Source organism: Pelodiscus sinensis, chromosome 5, assembly GCF_052426305.1.
Source record: "Pelodiscus sinensis isolate ZL-2025 chromosome 5, ASM5242630v1, whole genome shotgun sequence".
NCBI lineage: Eukaryota > Metazoa > Chordata > Testudines > Trionychidae > Pelodiscus > Pelodiscus sinensis.
This window is the reverse complement of record NC_143056.1, coordinates 12,826,082-12,844,322: the sequence shown is the minus strand read 5'-3', so window position 1 is coordinate 12,844,322 and position 18,241 is coordinate 12,826,082. Positions and strand designations below refer to the sequence as shown.

The following is an 18,241-nucleotide window of genomic DNA, read 5'->3' as shown; positions in this document are numbered from 1 at the left end:
GCAATGGCACGATATGAAATAAACCGACAAAAAACCAGGCTTATAATTTGGACCATGAATATCTCAGAAAAATTCATAACATTTCTTTGCCTAATCGTGTGTTCCCCTAAATTTTTCCAGTCAAACAAATGAAAAAGCAGTATTGCCTCCTGAGCCAGGAGACAAGAAATTGATTGTATTGCCCTTTGTCAGTTGATATAGGGAATACATATGAAGCTATGAGGCAGTCTTATAAAGTCTACTGAGAATCCCTTACTGATTTATATCCATGGATTCCTACCAGAGGAGAGCCATTTGTTTGATACTCAGTCACAGGCTATGAGTTTTTTAAGCCTTGTCAAAAAAACAAAAATGGTTGTCCAAACAGGAAACTGTATTTAAGTAGTCTTTTTCAATATTGTATTTGAGTTCTGTTCCTCTCTGTAGGGCAAGCTGCTTATCTGAGCTGCACTGACATTCCAGGTGCTGATGACCTGTGTGACTCAATGCTTAAACTAAAACTGTCCTCATGCCAGTTTCCTTGAAAAGTTCACCAAGTGGAATTATGGAGTGTGCGTACATACTAGATGTTATTGTCTCCATCCTGAACAGTAGTATGCACTGCAAATCTCTTATATTAGCCAGAACATATATCTCAGCCCCAGTAGTGTGGGGCAGATGAGGTAGGCAGGATATGTACTGTAATTAGCCTAAACATAAAAAGTGCAATCAATGCATGCCTATTACCACTGATAACTTTTCTTGGAGGCTATATCCCTTTCTTTCATCATTCGTCTTTTTAAGGCTTTTTTCCCCACAAAGTAACTGACATATACAATAAAATGCAATCAAATTATGTGATACCAAATTGCACAGATGCACACGTGTTACACATGTGAAAGTACACATTGCAGCAATGGCAATTATTTGACAGTTTGTCAACTTTTACTTTTAAGTTAACCTTCCCACCATTCAACTCCTGGGGGACTTATGAATACACCCTAAGAAAACTTTTGAACCAAAAGGTCTCGAACAAGAAGGAATTCTGAAGTAAAGGGTGAAAAAATATTTTCTGGAAATACAATTTGCTGTGCCCTTTGAAATGTCATCTGCGGACTATGGATCTATATCTTCTTACAGACATAGAAAATACACGTCCCTATTACTAAGTGATGTAATGCAGTCTATCTTTGCCTTACTCCTTCTAATTAAAAGTATGGACAATGACCAAAGGGACTGATTTCTTTGTGCATGAGTCTGAACTCCCTATCAATGAAGTTGTATATATTATGAATGAAGTTCTCTTTTATATACCATATAAACCCCCTTTCCACAGATCAGAGCTGACAGGGGTACAGGGCCTCAGTAAGTCACTATCAAGAGGAGCATCATCATCTAAGAAGAATAACCTACAACAGGGGTCTCAAACTCATAGCCCGTAGGCCATCTACAGCCCAAGCTATTCCACAATTTGTCCTGGGTGAATATTGGCACGTGAGTCCCTGTAGCTCTGGGGGAAGGCATCCATACCTTTCCCTCAAGTCCAACCTGCCTTTTCCTGACCCTGCTCTGCCCTGCCCTCTCTCCTTCCATTGCACCCCTTCTCTCAAGCCCCGTTTACTGAGGGATGGAGCCACAGGATAACAGCAGGGGTCAGCCCCCCTCACTGAAGAGGTGGGAGCTGTGAGGAAGTGGAGCAATGCAGCAGCGTGCTCCACTCTGCAGCCATCTCCCAGGCCAGCTTTGTCGCTCTGCTTCCTGCTGCCATGGTGAGTGCAGGGTGCTCACCCCTACTGCCAGCCCAGCCCATCCAGGGCCTTACGGGATAACTTGAGAATGGAGTTGGGATGTAAAAGGTTAAGCAGTAAGCTTCACCCTTAATGTGCGAGGCTTACGGGTTGCAGTCAACTGGTAGGGGCTCGAGCAGCTATTCCCTCCACTCCCCAGCCCTGGGCAGGAGGTTGCTTCAGCCCAGCAGAGCCCACCACAGGCAGTCCATGATGCTCTCCCCCTACATTCTCCCCGTCCACCACTGGCTATATGCTGTGGCTCCCTAGGAGCTAATCTTAACAATCTGCAGTGAATGTAACCATTAAAAATTTTATTGGTTACATAGTAGCCTTTTTAAATTATTTTTTCATCCCTAATATGGAGAATCATTCCATACATAGGATGGGGGTAGCAGCAGGGCCTTCTTCCAGGGCATTTTAAATCCCCCGGGGATGGCAGGCAGGGAGAGCAGGCAGGGCTGGGAGACTCAAGGCAGGGAGAGAAACAGGGAGGAGTGTGTGAAGACATCATTTCCACTGGAGCTACTGTGGGGGGGAGGGGAGAGAAAATACCCGCTGGCCCATTAGTACATTCTCAGAATTGGCACTGGCCTTGAGATAAGTCTGAGATCCCTGACCTACAAGATGATCATGCATGGGAGCCTAAGAGATGAGAGAGGCCAGAGAATATCCCACATATGTGACTGCATACAGACAACACCTAACACCCCCTTCTCTGGATACACACTATTATTGATGGGTAACTACTCTTTTGGTGGTCTTATCAGCTTCTGAAAAATTTAACCTTTCATTACAATGAAAACTATTTCTAGCCTTTATGGCTGCAAAGATCACCTGAATCACAGATGTAATGCTATCTTCTAGATTCTGCAGAGAAAGACAAACACCAGCAGGAGTCAACTGTGCTCTATTACTTTCAGTAACATATTGACAAGGTCAAATGAAAAAAAAAAAATCAATTGCCAACCTTTAATTTTTCCACTGATATTAACAGAATTAACATTTACAGGTTGTATTTCCCTTAACTGGGATTCCTTAGTTTGGAAACATCTCTGGTCCCACATGGACCACGGATGTTCCTGGACCACAGAACCCAGGAAAAGGGAATTCTGGAGGCAGGGTAGGAGCGCCATAAGGGGCACTGGCGACTCTGCTGGCAGCCCAGAGCGTATGGCAGGGGAGCAGGGAAGAACTGACGGCATGGAGGAGAGCTCTAGCCCCAGAGGAGCAACTTGGCCACAGAAAATGGGGAGCTCTAGCCTGGCCGTGGACTTCTGGCCCCGGCCAGGGAGCTTCGACCCCAGTAGCAGCCAAGGAGCTCTGGCCCTGTCCCGGCCGTGGAGCTCCAGCTGCATTTTGGTTCCAGCAGCCAGGGAACTCCAGCCCCAGATCAGCCCCAGCAAAGACCGTGGAGCCAGGTGGCTGCGCAGCTCTGCCCCTGAGCAGCTCTGGCCATGGCACTCCAGCCCCAGCAGTAGCGGGGCCGGGGAGAGAGCCCTGGGGGGCCAAGACAGCAGTGAAGGCAGACTGGAGCCCTAGCCCGGAGGCAGCACAGCTACAAGGAGAGGTACCTTCCCTGGTCCAGCAAATCCCCTCATTTGGGACCAGTCAGGTCCCAAGGGTGCTGGAGCAGCGAGGTTCAACCTGTAATTGGACTCAGACGTATATGAGAACAAAATTTTCTGTTTTCACATAGCTTTTTCTGATACAGTAACAACAGTTTTGATTATTTTTATACATAAATGCTTATGTTAATGATTCCATAATAGGGATTAGAACAGGGATTCCTTACTGGTAGTAAAATTAGTATCACTGCATAGCTGAACAATGGCACTTCCAGCTGAGTGATAACTAGGGATGTGAATGACTAGTTGACTATCTAAATAAGCAAATGCTTATTGGACAGTCGATAAGCTAGTCAACTAGTTGCTCCCCACCCTTGCTGCCTCTATCAGAAAGAGGCAACAAGGGTGGGTTGGTGAGGAGTTGCTTCAAAGCGGCAGCACCGCATGGAGCCCAGGGCCAAACCATGGGCTCTACATGGCGCTGCCTCTTTGAAATGCCATGTGCAGCCCAGGCCAGTTGGGAGTTCCCAGCTGCGTGTGGCGTTACAAAGCGGCAGCACTGTGTGGAGCCAGAGGTCTGCTGCTTAGAAACACCATGTGCAGCCTGGGGTCCCCAGCTAGCCCAGGCTGCACTCGTGTTTCAAAGCAGCATTACTGCGTGGAGCCTGAGCTCAGTTACAGGCTCTCCCGCTGACCTTGGACTCCATGCAGCACGGCTGCTTTGAAACACCACGTGAAGCGGCAGCATCACCTGGAGCCACTGTCACTTTGAAACACCACCAGGAGCACGGGGCCACCAGGGAACTGCTTGAGTCTCCCACTGGCCTCATGCTCCCTGCAGCGCTTTCGCCTTTGAAGTGTAGTGGTTGGGACTTGAACCTCCACCCTGTGCTCCCCAGGCAAATGCCAAGAAGCCCCTGTTCACAGCAGCCAGCCACAGCCACCGTGAACAGGGGCTGCTGGACTGGGCGATGGCTTGGGACCATTGTGCCTCTGCATTTTAAACGTAGTAAGAGTCACCAGGCTCTTACAGTAGTCCAGAGCTGGCACGAGCTGGTACTGCTCAGTCCTGGCTCGAGCCGGCTTCCAGAGCTGTCCGCTGCAGCTCTGTAGAGCGGCCCGTTATAGATTAATTGTGTAGTCGATACAATTTGTATCAACTACACAATTAGACAAATAACCTAAAGAAGGAAAATATTGGGATTTGCTTTGTTAGAATGTCTAAATAAGGCTTTCATTATATTCTGCTTGTTTTTTACATTAGAAATTCAGGCCATGTCTAACCTGAAAGGCAACAGAAGAACTAGGAGTGAAAGTTCTGCAATTAAGAGGTGAAAACTGTTTAAGTACAATGACTAATCATGTGGAGAAATAACGCTTTTGTTAAAGATTTCTGACCCCTGTTCTCTTCAATCAATATGTGAGATATCCCAAAATCTCTGACACCCACAATCCAGATGGCAAAAATGGGGAAGAATGAACTATTCCTGATACTTCTAAATTAAAAAGACAAGCATAAAGAAAATCCTTTTAAAGAAAAAAAAATTTCAGGCCTTTTCTAAACAAATCAGAAAAATCTACCCCCCCCCCCCCCAATTTTTTTTTTTTTTTAATTCCTGCAAAGATTACCTCTAAACAAACTGTTTGAGTTATTTGGTTGTTTCTCTCTCTCTCTTTTTTTTTTTAAGAACATCTTTAGGCTTTACATTAATTTAAAATACTGACTCAAAAAATATCTTTTTTACTTCAGATTCTCAAGAACAACACCATTTTGAGAACAGTGTTGTATATTCTAAATACTATACACTGGTCCAGCAGTGAAAGAGATCGTGTCTGCAGATTGAGCCCAGAACAGTAAAACAAAACAAAACACAGAAATGTAGATATGAACTTCTTGTACTTATTCAGAGTCCACTTACTTTTCACTCCACTTAGCACTGTACGGCAAACTCAGATACAGAAATAAGAGCTAGTTTCTTTTCTGTCTCACAAGTACACAGATATATTAACTAAGCTCTATGAAGATTATTAGTCATGATTCATGAGCCAGAAAAACACACCATTTGACCTACAGATTCCAGGTTGAATTTACAAGGTCATCAAGTTAAAAAAGGCCATCTTTGCTTCTTATACAGAAGCCACTGAAACACAAACATGTAAATGTGTCATCTTGTAGGTCCCAATACAGTAAAGTACTTAAGCACATGATTAAAATCTGTGAATGAATAGTCCAACAGAAGTCAATAAGATTTCTCACATGATCATGGGCTTTGCTATCCTGATACCATAATTGCTTATCAGAACATAATGACATTTTAATTTGAATTGCCTGTGTTTTGTAATGAAAACTACATTATTTTAACAGGTTAAAATTCATTTTTAGATTAATACCTCCTTACTGATATTGTAAACATCTTTAATTACTAAAACTGAAAATTAAGAATTTGCTTTCCACTTCATTTGGAGAGTTGGCATTTCTCTAAACTCCATCTCTGAAACTAGACTAATCAATATTTTATTTATATTAAGATCTTATTAAATTTCATTTTCAGATACTCTCATTACTAAAATTTGAAATGTTTATTGTAAACACAAGAGTATTTACTTGATTAACAACTCTTCCATTAGAATTCTTTTTTCTCATCTTTCAAGAAAATACTTCTATTGTCTTTGGACAAATTTGATTCCAAGTTTAGTTTTGGTAAAAGTTTCTTACAAAACTTGAGTTTCCCTTTAATACTACTAGAGAGAATTTGTATCAATCTTTTCCACCGAAGTTTTCAACAACCAATTTAAATACCCGTTAAAATGTATTGTTGACATATCAACTAAAAAACAATGGCAGAAAATGTCCTTTTTAATGAAAACTTCATAAAAGACTAACAAACATTCAAATAATAGGTTTCTATACATCAACATCTGTAAAAAAACAATAAAAGACCTGATAAAATAAATGTTAAATGTGTTACAAATATCTGCTGAACAGCAATCTACAGTATACTGGCCAGCTTACTGGATGAGAAATTTTAGAATGATATTTTGGACTGCATACCATTTAAGGTAGAGACTCTTCCAGCTGGGTACTACAGTTGTCCAATAATACAAAATTATTAAAGAGCCTCAATTAGGGTACATTGTACTTCTCACTTGCTCCTCATTTTGGTTCCCTCTCCTTTTAAGTGGTCTTACTAGTCTTATGATTTCAAGACCGTATCCCCTATCTTGAATATTTATGAAATCCCCTCCTATATGTACACACACTACAACATTATTCAGAGAAGCCATGGAAAGACAATCTCTCTCTATGCAGTAGAGACATGCATTGTCTAGGTATTATGAAATATGAAAACATGAAATTTCATGGGCCTTTAGCCAAAGAAGCCGTCAAAAATTCTCAGTCCACCAACATCTAGTCAGGCATTATACTATTTACAGAGGCTCTGTGCTTTGTACCCTGGAATTACTGCAATGATGGACACTTTACAGACAGGACAGTCAGCTTAAACTTTACATAAATTAGATTTTCTGACACCTAAAAGCGATGTTGGAGGAAAAACATTTTCTGCAAGACGTTTGCATATGAAATTAACTTTTTAAATAATATACTAGGTTTTGAATTGACTGTGTTCATTTAAAGCACGGATATGATGATTTCAGTGAACTGAGGACTAACAGTTGCCAAGGCCACACAACATAGCAGGAGCTGCACAAGCTTCCCTGCATAGCTCTGCCAAGACACTACCATTTTGACCTAAAACATCTTTGTTATTCAAGTCATTGGTCTCTATAAAACATAAACTCGTGCCAAAAAGAACATTTTTATGATGTGAACCAACAGGCACTAGGATGGAACTAAACTTATTCTCATTTGTGACCCAAATATCCCTTGAACTAAGATTTCCACAAATAAAAACCTAGAGCATTAAGCCACTGAATTAAAATAATAGTCCGATTCATTTTGTAAAGAGAATGAACAATTGTCACAAATACTGTATATTCAGCTGCAAAAGAAAAAAGCTGTACTTTCCAAGATGTTAGAAGGCACTTTAAATAAATAAATAAAAGTTATGACATTTTATGCATACACCTTTGTTTTACTCAATTCTTGCTGAGCTGATATGACACTTTAGAATAGGCCTAATTTTCACATTTAAAATACTGTAAAAGAATTAATCATGGTTATTATAGTTACATAAAGTTTATATTTAAGTAATTTTTGGGAAGCAGATGCTTAATAATCTGAATTCCACTAAAATGGCAAAGCGTAATAAGATCTCCCTTTTATTGACAGCTGCAGTCTAAAACACACAAGTTGCATAAGTTTACAAATTAAACCACGCCCAACCGAAATCTTTAAGAAGTATTTCGGGGCCAATTTTAAAAGGCTGGTCTCAGCAAGAATGTTACTCATTTTAATTGCGTTTAAGCTACACTATGTAAGAAATAACTAGCTTGATTTCACAGGAAAAAAAGTTGTGTATACTATACTGCTGTAACGGCATTTGCATCAAACTATCAAGTGAAAGCCTGTTCAAACACGTTAATTTCAACCAAGTCTCCTCAGTCCCTTGATAACTCCATCCTCCTTCAAGTTTTTCACTAAAACATCTCTACAAACCTAGCCATTTCCCATATATTCACTTAAAAAAAGGAGTAAAAGCACTGAATACTGAACATGAAAAGCTAAGATTTACCAGAAAACTACTTTCCAGAGTATTAAGCCTATTAACAAGAGTGAGGCCTTGTCTACACCAGTATTTCTCAACCAGTGGTATGAGTACCCTTGGGGGTACTCGAGAGAAGTCTGGGGGTTACGTCAACTGAAATTGGGAGAAAACTGATTTTTTATTTTAAGTTTTACAGCGCTTTATTATTTTTGTACTTTTTACACCCAAAAATTTCACCGCCCACACAGCTACAATTAAGTTCTTTAAACAAACGTGTTGCAATGGTAGAAAAAAATGTGCGTGTCAGAAAACTGTAGGTACTTTTTTTTGGGGGGGGGGGTTACTTTTTTTTTTTTTTTAATAAAGTTGAGAAACACTGGTCTACACTACAAAGGGTTTTGCCGATACAGTTCAATACCAGAGCCATCTTATACCTGCAACAGTGTTCCCCAACAACAACAAAACTATACTAGCAAAAAGACCCCCCCCTCTCCTCCCCCAATCTAACTGTATCTACCCAAGCAAGCGCTTTTGCCAGCATAACTGTATTGGCGAGGGATATGATTTTTTCCAGTCCACTAGCTATAGCAGCAAAACTGAGTGTAAACTAGGTCTTGGAAACAAGAAACAAGGGGGCAGATGAGAGGAGACCCCATAAAGCAAGTGAGATTCTGGGGCAAAACATCTGTAAAATGCCCAAATCCTATGCAGACAAGGATGTCAACATTTCTAAAAAAACTTCACACAATGCACAATTAATCTGTGAAATTTCTTGCCAGAGGATGCTGTGAAGGTCCAGACTATATCAGGGTTCAAAAAAGAACTAGTTAAGTTCATGGAGGATAGGTCCATCAATGACTATTAGCCAGGATAGGCACGGTTGGCATCCCTAGCCTGTTTGCCAGAAGCTGGGAAAGAGCAAGCAACAGCGAATGGATGACTTGATGACATACCTGTTCATTCCCTCTGGGGCACCTAGCATTGATCACTGTCAGAAGACAGGATACTGGGCAAGGTGGATCTTTAGTCTGACCAGTATGGCCATTTTTATGTACAAGAATGCTTTTCTTCAAGGGCTCCATCTTTATGGATGATGACAGGCAGAATCTGATGCCAAAATACGAAGCTCCTATACTCCCCACCCCAGCTGTTGGAAAGGAGCAGGAACTTGAAGGGTCTCTGCTACTACACATCTCCTCCAGCCCCAATTTTCTTACTCTTATTTCCTCTAGGGAAGTTAATGGGTAACCAATTAACTGGTACCTGGGGAGCAGGCTTCCTAGCGGATCACCACATGGATCTGGGAGCTGGGGGCTGCCAATCCAGCAAAGAGTAGGAAGCAGCCAGGATGGAGCATCCCCTACCCACCCCCGTTTAATCATCAACCCTATGGTTTAACCAGTTAACTAATTGAATGGGATTTTACATCCCTAATTTCCTCTGAACAGTTCTCCAGTTCTTGCCTCTGCTGCTGTTCATAGCTTTCCTAAGCAGGCAGAGAGCTGTGAAACTGACACAGAAAGAGTTGTGTGAAACTGTCAATTCTTGATAGTTGCCTTCCACAGGTTTTAAACAGCAATGAAACGGTTTAGTTTCACATTACTAGCACTTGACAAAGCCTGAAGCAGCAGCCGAAGCACTGGAACAATCTTTCTGAAGACCCCGAAAATACTGCGCTGATCCACATTCAGAAGGCCCTCTAGGTCTTAAGATTAGTCTTAATTTGTAATGTTATCACAACAGTGATTCTCAACAAACAGGCGTCCTAACTTGCAAAGGACACATCAACCCTAGAACTAGTCCCTCAGAAGGAAAACAGCAAAGTTGAGAAGCTCTTACTGTAAACCAGTATGTATGTCAAATAAATGCTTATCAAATCAGTTCTTTCAAAACTATTAATTTGCAGCACACCCTGAACAGTGTCTGGCTAGTATATTTTATGTTAGTTGCAGAAAACAAATTCTCAGCCCACCCTTCTTACATTAAAACAAAAACAAAACCAGCCAAGATTACCAAACAGGTCAACAGGCAACAGTTTTAAAGGGGGGGCTAATCTCTCCCACCTATTCTTAACATGGGAAACGTGACAGCACATGCTTCATCTGTATGTAACCTTCCCTTTCGGGCTCAAAACTGTTTTTAAAGACCCTAATACAACATTCAAACTTAAAATGTGTGTCAATGGTTCGCCTAGAAAGGCGAGCACGTAGGAGGCGGCTGCTATAAAAATAAAATCACTATCTGGGAGTGTTTGTGCAGCGACCCTTAGTGGGGTGGGGTGCTTTATAAATAGATGTGTTTCTTAATGGTGCCCTGCCCCAAGTGCTTTGGCGGCGGGGTGAGGCGAGTGCGCGCCTAAGGGAGGGAGGGGGGGGGGGTGTTTATAAGCATTATTAATGGAGCTCGGCTGGCCACGAGCGCAGCGGGCTTGTTACCTGCAGCAGGGCCGGGACCGCTCTCCCCCAGGGGGCTGAATCGCCGCTTCGCAAGGCGAGGCTGGCGCCCTGGGGACAAGCCCCTGGTCACCTTCAGCCCTTGGAGCGCAGCATCCCGCGCGGGGACAGGCTGGCTCGCAGCGGCCGCCCGCCTTCCCCCGGTGCCGCCTGCTGGGGGGAGGGGTCCAGGCTTCCCTAGCGCCCCGCTCCGTCACCTCGCGCGGGCCGCCCCCGCTTGTTTACAGGCCCCGGGGCCCAGGCGGCGGCGCGGCCTCAGCGCCCTGGCGTACTCCGCCCCGCCGCCTCCCGCTCGGCCCGCCCGGCCCGCCTCCCCACTCGAGTCCCGCACTTACCCCGCGGCGGCCAAAGGCACCGGCTCTCCGGGGAGCGGGCAGGGCCGCGCTCTGCGCTCCGACGGGGCCGGGCGGGATCCGCGACGGCGCTGGGCAGGGGGCCGGCGGGCCGGCGGCCTCGCTTCAGTTCATTCACAGGCAGCTGCGGAGAGCGGCTCTCTGGCCAGGGGGAACCAAGAGCTCATCCCCCCCCCCGCCTCCGCCGCCCCCCACCCCGCGCTCTCGCTCGCTCGCTCGCTCTCGTCCTGCCTCGCGCAGCGCCACAGACCCCGCTCCCCTCCCTGAGCGGCACACGCGCGCTCCCGCGACGCCGCGCTCTTGCTCTCTCTCGCGCGCGCCCCCGGCCTTCCCCCTCGCCGGCGCGCACACGCAGGCGCGCGCGTGTACGCTCCCTTCCTCCTCGCTCAAACCTGGGCCGGACGGCTGCGACTACCGCGGGTGAAGTCGCCGCCTCCGGCCCAGCGTGAAGAGCCCGGATGTGGGTTCGAGCTTGAAGAAACTGCAAGAGGGGAGGGGCAGCAGGCTGTGGAGCTATTACATCACCTCTCGCCCCCCCCCCCACACACCTTTTACAGCGCATGTGCTGCCTAGGGTTCAGGCGGGGTGGGTGCTGCGCGCGCGCATGAGAGAGAGAGAGAGACGCTGCGCGTGGGGGGATGGGTGGTCCAACCGCCCCTCTCAGCGGGCGGGGGAGGGCGAGAGAGGGAGTGGTGTGCGTGGAGTTCCCTCCCCCCATGCTCTTCCAGGGTGGGGGGGGGGGATAATGGACAGGGCCCAGCCATAGAGCAGTGCATGGGGGAGGTGCCCCCCCCACACACACACACTGCCTGAAGGGGCTCAGTGACCTGTGCTGTTGTGCGGTGCAGAAGGGATCTAACCAGCTCAGACTGATGTGACTGAGACAGTCGCCTGCTCTGAGGCCATGGCTGGGGACTGAGTGTTACACGCATGGGAACACCCGTTTCCCATTCCCCACAGGGGAAAAGAGATGGTATCACACAGCAAAATCTCCAGCCTGCTCAGTACATAGCCACCCGCCTCATCCCTACAGGGAACTACTCTGTACATGTTCACAAACATTTCACATGCACCCCCCCCCCACACACACACAGACACATGCACCACTCCCACTAACAACTCCTGTACACCAGAGCACCATTTCTAGCAACACCACCTCCCCCCACACTCCACACACAGAAACCACGCCCTGTTAAATATGCAATCCTAAACTACAAGAGGCTCATGTGAGAGATGTCAGAATTAAAGGGAGGAGCTTAAAAGGGAGAAACCCAGCTCAGTTAGTTGCAGATTAGTGAGGAGAGTAGGTCCTGCATTCATCCAGTTGTACTATGTTTTTATGATCCAACAGCATGAAAACTTGCAACTTTTATGGGTCCCAAACCCAGCTACATTTCCTGGACGTGGCAGGGTAGGATGAGTTTTGGACCCAGCAGAATCAGTACATCTGCATAGGAAAGAGTTCTTTGAGTGCCCTTCTATGTTATCCACATAACCAAAGCAGCTTCAATGAGATCAGCAAATTCCACACCCAAATCCTTATGCTCAAAGACCAGGATGAGTTTCCCATGATCCTCATGGGCAATAGAACTAATCTGAATCTACAGCAGCAGGTACCTTAGGAAAAGATGTAGGTCTTTGCCAGAAAGAATCACATACCCCTTGCATGGACACCTCAACATGATGAGCGGAGCATGTGGGGCAGGAAGCTGCTCTAGACCCACTGCACTGCTGGTGGTGGTGGCAAGAGCTCCCACATCCTTTTAAATTACCTGGGGGCAGCAGGTGGGAGCAGGGTACACACCAGGGGAGGTGTGTGGGAGCAGCAGGTAGAGTTGGACATAGCTGGAGCCAGACCCCTGAGCCTGGAATACTACCCTACATGGAGGCTTCAACACAGATGAGTCCTTCCACAAGGCTCTCAAAGCCTTAAGGAGGTCAAGTTACTGGAGAACTCCTTCTGCCCACGTAGCTTACCCCCCAAATAGTCTGAGAGATGCCCCTGCAATAGCCTATAATGAGGATTCTCCTCCCTCCAAACTCTATCTCCAGGAAAGGCTCAAAACCCAAAGGACCTAAAAACAAACAAACCTCATTAGTGCTCAGGAGTAAGCCTATAACAAAGCTACTCTCTAAATCAGGGCTACTCAACTTTAGAAGCCCTGGGGACCACACTGATACAGTACATGCCCAGGGCAGCAACTTAAGTGTGATTGCATATACATACAAATATATATGCAAATAGCTTCTTTCACACTGACTGGGCATGAATACAAAGATTAAGGCAAGACCACACCACACTAGGCCCCATTTAAGTCAGTTCCGCTGATATTAATAAAATGCAATATTTACCCAATTTCCACCCACATAACAGCACTTAATGAACAATAACAGTCCAGGAATTTAACTACTAAAATACATATCAACACAAGACCATTATATTGACTACTTTTTTGTTTTGGCTCATACCTGTGGGCCACGTGTTGAGCCCCACGTAAACCCATACTGCACCACGGGCCGCAAACAAACGGGCCACAGGCCACATGAGGCTCATGGGCCATGTGTTGAGTAGCCCTGCTGTAAATGGCAAGGACCATACGAAGCAGTCCATCATGCAGACTAGTTAATAATGAGACCTGACAGCTTTACAAGAGGAAGTCAATTCAGATCTACCATATTAACCTCCTGAAACCATGGATGGAGCAGGAGAGCTTGTTTATCATTCTAGGCATCCATCTGTCTGGATCCTGGCCCTAAGTATTTGTGGGGAGAACCTCAACCCGGAGCTAAGTGAGACACCAATTGGATGCCTTCCTGAGGGTGTGTTCATCACAGCCAAGACAAACTCATCATATCCAGTTGGAGCCAGAGCAAAATATTAGGGACAACCCTTGGCTGCTCTCCAAACCAATGCAGGATCCAATGAAAAAGGAACTCTATGCCATTGGAACAAGGGGGATCATGGAAAAATCTAACAACAACTGGCAAAACTCAGTGACACTGATCCCTAAACTGGATGGTGCTATGTAGTTCTGTATAGATTTGGGAAAAGCCATTGATATGCTCAAATTGTATTCCTAGCCCATGCCCCAAGTGGATGAACTACAAGCCTGGCCCAGTGAGGCCCAGTATATTATAATGTTAGAGCTTCTAGGGCATACTGGCAGACAGGGGTGGCTGGTTTGTAGAAATCTGGTGGTGCCCAGAATGCGTCCAAGTTCTTTATTCTCCCCCACCCCTCTGGGAGGAAGTTTGGGTGTGAGTGGGGGTCTGGAGTGCAGGTTCTGGGATGGAGTTTGAGTGCAGGGTGCATTCCCTGGGCTGGGGCATGGAATTGGGTTGTAGGAGGGGGTACAGAGTACACACTCTGGATGGGAGTTTGGGTGCTGTCTTGGGCTGGTGGAGGTGATGAGGGTACAAGAGGGTGTGAGGAGTGCAGGCTGTGGAAGAGAGTTTGGGGGGCAAGAATGGGTGCCGGGGGAGGGCATGAGAGTGCACGAAGAAATTTATGGGTGGGAGAGGATGGAGGTGAGGTGTGCAGGCTCTGGAAGGTAGTTTGGGGGCAAGAGAGGGTACAGGGGATGCGGGTGTCGCACTTACCTGGTGCAATCCCTTTTGGCAGCGGCTCTTACACAGGAGGGCCAGGAGATCTCTGAATGCTGCTGCCTGCAGGCCTTGCCCCCCATAGGATAGAGAGCTGCAGGAGATCCCTGGGCAGGGGCAGCATAGAGAGACACACACACCTTGCTCAGAGGCTGCACCAGCAGCTATGCGCAGAGCAAGTGGGCAGGAAGCCACTCTAAACCCACTGCACTGCTGGTGGTGATGGCAGGAACCCCCAGGCCCTTTTAAATCACCTGTGTGGGCAGCAGGTAGGGCCAGGGATTGCTGGAGCCAGGCCCCTGGGCCAGGAATATTCCTGAAGCCTGGTCTCTATTGACCCATGTAACTCACTGCCCTTGCTGGCAGATTCCACTCACACTGGACTCATAGGATAAATGCTTTTGTTACTATGTTTGGCTTATATCACTTTAAGACAATGACCTTTGGCTTCCGTGGCAGCCTAGTGAGTTTCCAGTAGCTCACAGATCATATCCTCCAACCATGTGGTTCATTTGCTGTAGCTTATATAGATCATCCATATTCAAGACTGGAAGGTCCACTTAGAGGCAACCACCAGCATTCTTGGATCCCTGTAGGAGGCTGACCTAACTGCAAAGCTGTGTAAAACTGGGAAAGAAAAACCCAGTTACCTGGGCTATATTTGGGGGAAGGACCAGAGCCAGCCCTCTAGTGGACTAAGTCATGGTTGGGTAAAATACGGCCCATGAACCGGATTTGGCCCACCAAACCAATGGATCCGGCCCACGGACTCAGCAGGGAGCCCCAGGCAGGCTCCCCTGCTTACCCAAAAGCCCCACATGCTGGTCAGAAAAGCAGCTGCGGGGCCGTTTCTCTATAAAAGCTGAGAGCCCGCAGGGGAGCGGGGAAAACTTCAGGTGCTGCCCCCGCCCTCAGCACAGTCCCATTGGCCTGTTTCTGGCCAGAAACTGGCCAATGGGAGATGCCTGTTTGAATAACAGGCAGCACACAAAACACCATGCCCCTCTACCCTCCAGCTCAGTTATTCACACAATCACATGGCCATGCAGCCTGGGCAGGTGCGGGGCAGGCAGACAGGCAGAAAAACTTTTTAAGCTCTGCAAGCATTTAGCTCTGCAGACAGGCAGGCTGGTTGGGCTGCTGGCTGGTAAGTCTCCTCGCCAGAGCTTGCCTCTGGCACCCCAGCCCCTCTCCAACCCTCTGCCACTATCCTGCACCCATATGTCCTCCCAGATATGGCACCCCAATCCCTTGCCCCAGATCACGATCCCCTTCTACCCTAGGTTACAACCCAAATTCCTGCACCGCCAGTTCCCTCTCCTAGGTCACAACCCCCTCCTGCCCTAGGTCATGTTTCAAAACCCTGCACCCCATCCCTCTACCCTAGGTCACAACTGCCTCCTTCACCCAAACTCCCTCCTGGACCCCACTCTCCCTCCTGCACCCAAGCCCTTATGCCAGGCTCCCTTCTGCACCAAACCTCCATCCCAGACCTTGCATCTCCTCCATTAATATCATGGAAAAGTACAACCCTCAACCACTTCCTAAAATCATAGTGTCCCCCAATCAAAAATTATTGCCCACCCCTGGACTAAGTCCAGGCCATGAAAGCATACCCAGCCCCAACTACAAACAGGTCCAAAAGATTTGTGGGGCTCAGAGGTTACTACCATTGATCCATGGCAGGACCTTAAAGTGCAAAACTGGCAATCCAGTTGTGGATCATCAACAAGTATTAGTTGGACAAATCCTGTGGGTTCTGATGAACTATTTGAAAGATTGTCAGCCGACGGTCAGGGCAGTGAGTCCCTTATGACCGGCTGAAGTTCTTTTAAATTGTGCTTGGTTCTGTTACAGCAACTGAAGGAGTCAGGTTAAAGCTTAAACAGTTACTATTTTATTGTTACAGGGTAAACTTAGTTGTTAAATGCTACTGCTGTGTTACAGATAACACAGACACTACAAAGGACAGGACAGAAATTACACTAATAAGTCACTTACAGGTACCATGAAACCCTTTTGGTTCTCTGAGCTCTTATTAAATGCATGCAAAATAGACACATAGCAGGTATATATTCTCACCCCTGCGTTCCAGACTTGGCGTGGCCAGCGTCTTTCTCTCAATCCCTCGGGAAGAAGTAGGGCGAGGTTGGGCATCCCACAGACCTCGGGAGACAATCAATACCTGCCAGCAGGTATAGATGATTGGAGCTCAAATGGGGTGGGCGGCTGAACCTCTTTTATACCCCTTGGGTCATGTAGGCTTCTTCCTGGTTTCAAGTGGCCAATTAGGAAAAATGGCTTTGAATGCCAAGTTTCCCACGAAGGGGGCAAAGCATAATTCACACCTGGGAAAATGCAGACAATGGGCACCTCTGGTATGTGATGGGCGAAGATTCCTCTCCTGGGACAGTGCAGGCGTGTCAATTACTGGTACTAGCCATCAGGGCGACGGGAGGCCCCGGGTCGTCAGCTAGCCCATTTACTGTCTGGTTTCTGTTTATGGTAGAGTCAGGGACAGGCAGCAAACCTGTGTTCCCAGGGCATCAAAGGCTGACTGCCTTTCTCTTGCTCTCTGGGGGGGGGGGGCGGAACAAGATGGGGTTTTTGTGTCTGGCTACAAAGATGGATCATCCTCAGTGGGAAGATTAACAGAGCAACAGGGGCACTTTCCTCCAAGCCATTAGGTGACATCCTCATGGAGCCAGCAGGAACATGCCAACACTATCCCTACACATACTTATTCCCAGTCTTCACCAGTACTCCTATCATCCCTTTACACTAGTCTAAGATGACAATCCCACTGGGGATCACCAGCTGCCAGCAGCAGCTTGTCGGCCCATCTGTAGCTAGAAACCTATAGCTGGACTGGCTTTGCATTGTCACAGCTGAAGCTGGGGGATATTCACTTGGCAGTGGTGGGCAGGGGAGTTTTCAAGGCATCTGCCAGGATAATGGGACATGGCTAGGGAGTGTTCTGGGGGCACCACGTGTAGTTTCCTCCAAGCCCCCACTAGACCGCAGGCTGCGGACTTTTAGGGGTGGAGTGGATCTAAGAGGGGGAACATTTCTTGGAGGAGAATGAAAAAGCATAATAAGGCTGGGACTGTGGCTGGAGGAGACAAAGATACTGTGGAAGGCTGAGTATAGAATGGGTACTCAGCTGGAGAAGTAAGTATTGAGGTTGGTTGAGGTTACTGTCATCTTTGAAAGCAGTGAGAGATTGCCTTCATGACAGCCATACACATCTTAAATCAAATTAAGGGTGCCCTTATGTTGGAAGCTGGGAAAACTTTAAATTGATTGTAGGTGACTAGCATGGACACACTCAATTCACGAGGTATTATCACCTAAAACCCTGTTGAGTAACTGCTCTCGTGTAAATAAAGTCTATCATAAAACACAGAACAAAATCATTCTGCCCTTTTTAGTTCCCAGAGATGGGCAGAATGATATAACACATCCAACAAAATTTTATCTCCCATAGAGCTTTTTTGCACTAGAAAATTTTATATTGTGTTAAAATGCAACTGCAAAGACTTGAGTTAGCTGACACTGCTGACTAGGACTGAACAATACATGTAGACCAGAACAAATTGTGTTCAGCATTGCATCAGCTAATCACTACTACTAATACGACACTGAAAACAATTTACCCTCAATTATGTAGACCCCTCAGTCATGCTGAGCAATGTGTCAGCTAACTCACTTCTTCATAAATTTCAGAGGGATAGGCGAGTTAGTCTGTAACTGGAAAAACTTAAAAATCAACAAATAGTCTTGCAGCGCTTTAAAAACTAACGAAGACTTAAAGATTTCTTCACAATCATT

The 18,241-nt window shown here is 46.4% G+C and overlaps 1 protein-coding gene across 3 annotated transcripts in view; it reads right to left on the bottom strand.

The window, feature by feature from the left end:
• Positions 1–18,241, bottom strand: part of PPM1A (protein phosphatase, Mg2+/Mn2+ dependent 1A) — a 91,331-nt gene that overhangs the window by 34,076 nt on the left and 39,014 nt on the right. Inside the window, exon 1 of one of the 3 annotated variants that reach the window (XM_075926346.2) lies at positions 10,790–11,258. The exons of 1 other annotated variant lie outside the window; for it this stretch is intronic. The gene's annotated coding sequence lies outside the window, so the exon portion shown is untranslated. Of the gene's footprint in view, positions 1–10,436; positions 10,591–10,789; positions 11,259–18,241 lie in introns of those variants that run through there. One more of the 3 variants, XM_075926347.2, reaches the window with a different exon arrangement.